We start from the raw sequence: 6,714 nt of genomic DNA, 5'->3' as shown, positions 1-6,714 counted from the left end.
GTCACTGCACCTTCTCAAAGTCAGGTTGATGTGGCTCCAATAAATATGGAGTCACAGCCAAAATCTCTAATAATAGAATCACCTGAAACACCAAATTCTCTCACACACTCTTTGGATGTTGACATGATAAACACATCACTTCCAAATTCTCCATCTTTAACTCTCATGGAGAAGGCAAAAATCCAAGCAAGTGAGCATCATCTTCTAGATGATTTGTTGGCTCACTTGCCATTTCTTTCTGAGACTGTTGAGATATTTATGCCAAAATTTTCATCAATCTGCACAGAGTCCACAATAGTCTCCACTCCAAACTCATTTATTTCTACTCTCTCGATGGATATTGTTCATCCGCCCAGTAGTAATTGTATCCTGATGGATGTGCCTAACAGCAGTCATCCGTCGGTTAGCAAAATTACTACCCCGATGGATATTCCTTATTCGTTGAGTGTCTCTGCACAACACTCCTAGGACTGAGGGAATGAAGTGAAATGAGTGAGAGTCTGGGTTGCTCCTAGGAAAAATGAGAGGAAAAAAGTGAACCTATGCAGTCAATTTCTTCAGGACTGGCAAAAGTGAGTGTAAGGGGTCCCACCTTAGATAGTAAAGGTGAGGGTGGGGAGCCAAGGTGAGACCTTGATGCAACAAAAGAGAGATCATGAGAGAAATGCAGGTACAGGAGTGATAAGGATGGAAACCATTGCAAGTGAGTCAATGAATGTCAATGATGCATAAATGGAAAGGCTATTTCAGCAAGAATATCAAGTTGTTATAGATTCTATTTCCCTAGATGCTGAGACATTTACTCACCCTATGACAGCTTACCAAACCCTAGATGTACAAGGCAATGAGGAGGCTGAAAGATTGCTGAACTTGGTGCATACTACACAATCTTTACAGAGAGCAAAGGATGTAATCACTGCTATGCCTTCCAACATTGGGAGTGATTTTGAACTGGATGAAACTTCTTTTGGGGATGCTGGTGGGGATGGTGAGGAAGATAGCATGAGCATTTGGGGGAGATGCAGATGTTCCTGCCTGGATTCTAATAAAAGAATGCTCCTACTCACATCTCCAATCAACACTATTCAAGCTAATTCATGACACCCAAGCAGCCATTCAGGCATCTTCTAATGTCAGCACAAAGAAGCTACTCACAGAACATCTTGAAGCACTTCAGCTGAATAAAATTCACGCCCTCCAACACAGTCAGAGTGTGGATGCAATCAAGCAAGAAATTTATGAAGTAAAGCAGGATGTCATAGAAAGGTTGGATGCTAGACTTCCTGCTACCACCATGATTGAAATAGTTTAAAAACTAAGGAAGGAGGCTGATCTCAATAGGAAAGTTGAGGCCATGGACTCAAGATTATCTGTTGTAGAGAAGTCAATGGCCAAGATCAGTAACAATCAAGAAATTCAGACTGCACTACTCCAACAGTTGGTGGTTGCTCAACTCCCTCCCACACAACTTGATGATAACAAAAAGGGGGAGAAAGGTTCAAGTGAGGGGGAGAAACAGCTCAACATTCAAGTTAGCAAAGTAATAGTAATTGTGCTTACAATTGCTTTCACTAAGCAACTAACTAAAGACAACATTGATCTAATTAATGAAGCAGCAGCTGAAAAGAAGTAGTTGAGCCCAATCAACTAGGAGAAAATTGATGAGGATATTCAAAAGAGGTTTGGGCTAGCAAAGAAGCCAGAAAAATCAGCCATTCATCATTCTCAAGTCAGGAAAATCTCTGTGAATGATATGAGCATGAATAATCTGGAAAGAGGACAGCCATCCTGCATCAAATCTCCAAAGGCTGAGCTAATTTTGAAGCCAAAGGTGAACTATCCTAAACCTTCTCTAAAGAACCCTTTGGATATAGTGTATGAGACACCAAAGCCTTATGAAAAGAAACTGCTGTCAAGATCTATTACGTTCTACAAGGATCCAGCTGATTCAGCATTGAAAAGAAGAATTGCCAAGGTTTTCAGGAATGGTAAGGAAATTTGTGTGGTGGTTGGACACCCTCAATTTGCTGAAGCAAAAAGAGAAGAAAAGGCAAGATTGAAGCAAGAAAAGAAGCAAGCTACTCTAGATGCTAAAAAGGTTAAACAAAAGAAGGAGCAAGCTGTTATCTTGGCCAAGCTGCAAGCTGTGAAACCTACACAATAAATTCCTAAACAATCATCTGTAACCACTGAATCTAAGGAACTGAAAATGCAAGAAGAATCACAACAGAGAAAAAGTTTTAGATACAAACTTCATGCAAAGAGAAAAGTGGACTTTGATAAAAAGGAATTAGAAGATCAGTTTCCCAAAAAGTCTACATCTGCAATAACTCAAACATCCATGCCCTATGTGGCACATGAAGAATTCAAGATAGATCCATCCAAGAATTTTCATGGTGAACCTATCATTCCAAAGGATGAGCCAATAGACTGGGATTGTCTACCAATACCTGAACTCAATCTACCTCACTTCATGAAGCCAAAGAAGACAAAGACCAGAGCAATCAAGAAAGTGAAGCCCTCAACTCTCAGATCCAAGTCCCTAACCAAAGCTCAAACCAAATTCAACAAGGGAGACATCATGTACATCTGTGACATTAAGGAATTCTCAGATCTAAACCTCTATCTAGATGAACTGGAAGAAGTTAGAGGGATTGATGCTTACAGGAGTCTACCTGAAAGGTTAATATTCAAGTATAAGGGAGGACAAGAGATACAATGGCCACTTCATATGATCCTTCAAGAAAGCCAATCTGTGCTGATAAAAGTTTATTCATCATTTAAGAAGAACTTTGGATTCAATATGATAGTTAGAAGACTGATTCTAAAGAAGATTGAAGAACTAAGTAGTATTAGAGACAAAGATGCACTCCCAAAGACTCTAACTATTCCTTATACTGGAAGTATAGTACATCTAAGGCCCTACTGGCTGATGGAATTCATGGATGATAAGGGAGTTAGAAGATTCTTCATATTAAAAGACCAGTTGAGCATCTCTAGTAATGAGACTCTTTTGGAAATGCAAGTAATGCTAACTCTCTCAGAATCTGATGAACTGGAATTCCCAGACAGCTCCAAAATCAGATAGAAGAAAACAACAGAAAGCTTGGAAAGAGATCCAGATCATCAAGGAAATAGATCAATCTGCTCAGGCTGGAGGAGCACCTTAAAAATGACTGTGAGTAAATCTTTGTACATTTTGTTATTTGCAGCACTTTACAGTTTTATCTACTTTCATTTAAATTTGTATTCTTAGAGTGTTTTGTTATCATCAAGTTTCTCTTAATTTATGGCTACAATTCTAGTAGACATAAATTGGGGGAGATTGTTAAGAATATGTTGTGAACTTGATGATTTCATTAACAAAACACCTTAGTAGATTCAACTTAGTGAATTATGTAGCACTCGACGGATAATCAAATATAGTCCCGACGGATGACTCAATATAGTCCCGACGGATGATGATTTGACATCCATCGAGTGAGTAGCTTATGTAACAATAAGTCATGTAGCATATTTCTGCAAACACCTTTGTATAGATTCTGTAGTGGCATATGAGTCATGTTGACTGTAATTAGATATGCAGAATAGGTTGATTAATTGTAAATAGATGATGTCTTGTAATTCTGCATAAATGAAATGAAGTCAAGTTCCAAATAGCTACCCGACGGATGATCAACAAAGCTACCCGACGGATGATCAACAAGGCAACCCGACGGATGATCATGTACCCGATGAATGATCAATTCAAACATCTGTTGACAGTGACAACACAATCACATGCGTCGAGTGTATGCAAAAAGAATGTGGGAGCCTATTCAACTGGGTTTTTGAGAACAAAGAAACATTACCATTTCCATGCTATTATGAAGATATTCAAAGATGCTGGAATAAAGTAGTGAAGCAGCATAATATTAGACTTGATAGGTTTTGTTTTATTATCTTGTCTTATTACTTTGTAATCTTGGTTGTGACGCCCTCTAAACCCGGGTCAGAAGTTTGGGGTCCACACAGACACCTTATTTATAACCTGCTTATAATAATAATAAAGATAATAATAATATATAGTGACCTTACTTACCAACTACCATGGATCGCAACAGGTTAAAGTATGTACACAAGCCAAACACATCTACTTATATTACAAACCGTTCAAATCCCAACTATTCAAACTCAGAACTGAGTATTAAACATTATTACAAACTCCTACAAACTTAAATTATCCCAAAAGAAGCCTACTAGCTCAACTTGATCAACCTGTACCCCTAGCTCTCGCGCTAGACTGGGGATCCTCGCTACCAACTGGTTCCTTTTTAACTGGAAAAGAATATAAACAACATCACACAAATGAGCTAACTAGCTCAGCAAGTCACAATGACAAAACTGAGAATAATGATCATCAGGTGAACATGGTTATGATGTCAAGTGAACAATGGATTATGATTTAGAATTGGATATTATAGTTTCATTTTAAGAAAACCAAGGTTAGGTTGTTGATCAGTCACGCACTAACCCCGAGCAAAGCACACAGCACTGCTCTAACTACTGGATCCAAGGCACACATTGGCCTAACTTGACCATTATATGGTTTGACCACGAATCTGGTCCACAATTTTATAAAAACAATCCAATTCTAACATAATAATAGAATAAACAATAATAAACAATAAACAGAATCATTAACAACATTGAGTGTTCAATAATGAAAGGGTTTCAATCTTCGTAAGGATCAATAAGGTAATTTCAAAGCTTGGATGCTGGGTAAGGAAAGAATTGGATAACAAAGGAAATGACATTTCAGAGTTTCAAGGATTTGGTCTTTCCAAAGCATAAGATACAATGGTTTGAGTATGTAGGTAATTCGATTCAGTGTATGGTATTTAGTTTGTATGTATTTGTGGAGTAGTATCGTATATTTGTGGTTCATATCTGGTTATACAACAATCAATGGTCTAGAAAGAATCAGGTTTACGGCTCAAGATCAATACCTGGATTCATGATTAGGGTTCAGTGCTTTAAAGCACTTGTAATATAAAACAGGACTATCAATCACTATAATATCTCGAGAAAGTTCAGAACACTTTCCTGGTATTAGCTTACTACACTGCACTCGCTTCCAATCACAATCGTCTTACTCCTCAACTACCTGTTTCCCTTTCCTACATCTTGCCTCTTCTGCTCACATATCATAAGCATCTATCAATATTCAACTCATATGATTCTATTCAATATATACTCTTATATACCCTTCATTTTACCCAAATCCGATTAACGGATTGAAAGTTACGCAATAAACATGTAAACATCGAATATACAAACCGAAATTCAACCAACAAGTCACATATAACACATTACAGGTCACATAATCAATGATATCTCATTTATAAAGAAGTCTCGGGTCATAAACAGGCTTTCGGTTACTTAAAATGATTTTTAAAACATTTTTCGGAATTAAAACGGGTCGTTGGATCGATTTCGGAGTAATAAATAGGGTTCAGTTGGCCAATTCTGGCTTCAAAACAATTTTATAATAATTATCGAGCCTTGGAAATAATTTAGATTAATATTTTAAAGCTCGAAACTATTTTTCGCAATTTTTAAATCATTTTTAAATAATTAAATCTAATTAAATAATTAATTAAAATCAATTAATAATTAATTTAATCAATTAATCAATTAATTTTCGAGTTAATTGACCAATTAATCAATTAAAATTTAACTGAAATTAATTAACTAATTAATTCGGATTTATTTTTGAATTAAAAATAATTTTTGGAATTAAAATAATAATTTTCAGAATTTTCAGAAATTAAAATGAATTTTTATAATAAAAATAAATAGGAAATATGATTTTTGAATATTTTTAAAACAGGAATCCAACTTTTGCAAACTCTGGAAAGTTCAGGGACTGAACTTCATCGTTTTCAAAAGTCAGGGTACTAAATTGCAATTTTTCCAGTCCTCGCCGGAAAACAGTCGGGGTTCACCGGAGAACTCGACTCCAGCATCCTCCCACCACCACAAACTCCAGATTACATCTACAATTTACCAGGAATCTAACCATACTCTTTAATCACACAGACAACCCCTGAATAGGCCGAAAAATAGCCGAGAAGTTCGTCGGTGGTTTCCGGCGAACTCGACGTAAACTTCAAAGGACAACTCCCTTCTCTACAGACCTCGTTGATTTGTGAAACTTGTACGACTGGATTGCAAATTTCACAGAGAACACAACCCACTATACCACAACATCTATCTATCCCGAAATAAGAAACCCCCAAATTTCAATTAAGAACATTCATACGGGTTATAAACCCTAATTTCACAATTCGAAAATCAAACTCAATTTTGAACATGTTATTGAACTCCAAATCAGACGTATAATATATCAAAATCATCAGGAAAACAAGCTCTACAACATGCAATCATCAAATCATACAAACAATCATCTGAACAAAAAATCTTATTTTTAGTAAAATTAATTCAAAAATAAATAAAAATATAGAAAATAAACCTTGATTTCTGCAGGTGTATGGATCACAGAATCTGATAGAGCTTTTCAAGACCTTCAAATCGGTTACTCGAGCTTTCTAAACAAAGATCAATAACACCTCCAAAAGTTGGTTTGATTCTTGGAAGATTATATGAATATAAGATTTTTCTCTGGAAAATTATATAATTATCTGTCTGCAAATGATTTTGATACGAAATAAG

This window comes from Apium graveolens, chromosome 7, assembly GCF_009905375.1.
Source record: "Apium graveolens cultivar Ventura chromosome 7, ASM990537v1, whole genome shotgun sequence".
NCBI classification, from domain to species: Eukaryota; Viridiplantae; Streptophyta; class Magnoliopsida; order Apiales; family Apiaceae; genus Apium; species Apium graveolens.
This window is presented reverse-complemented; position numbering follows the sequence as displayed.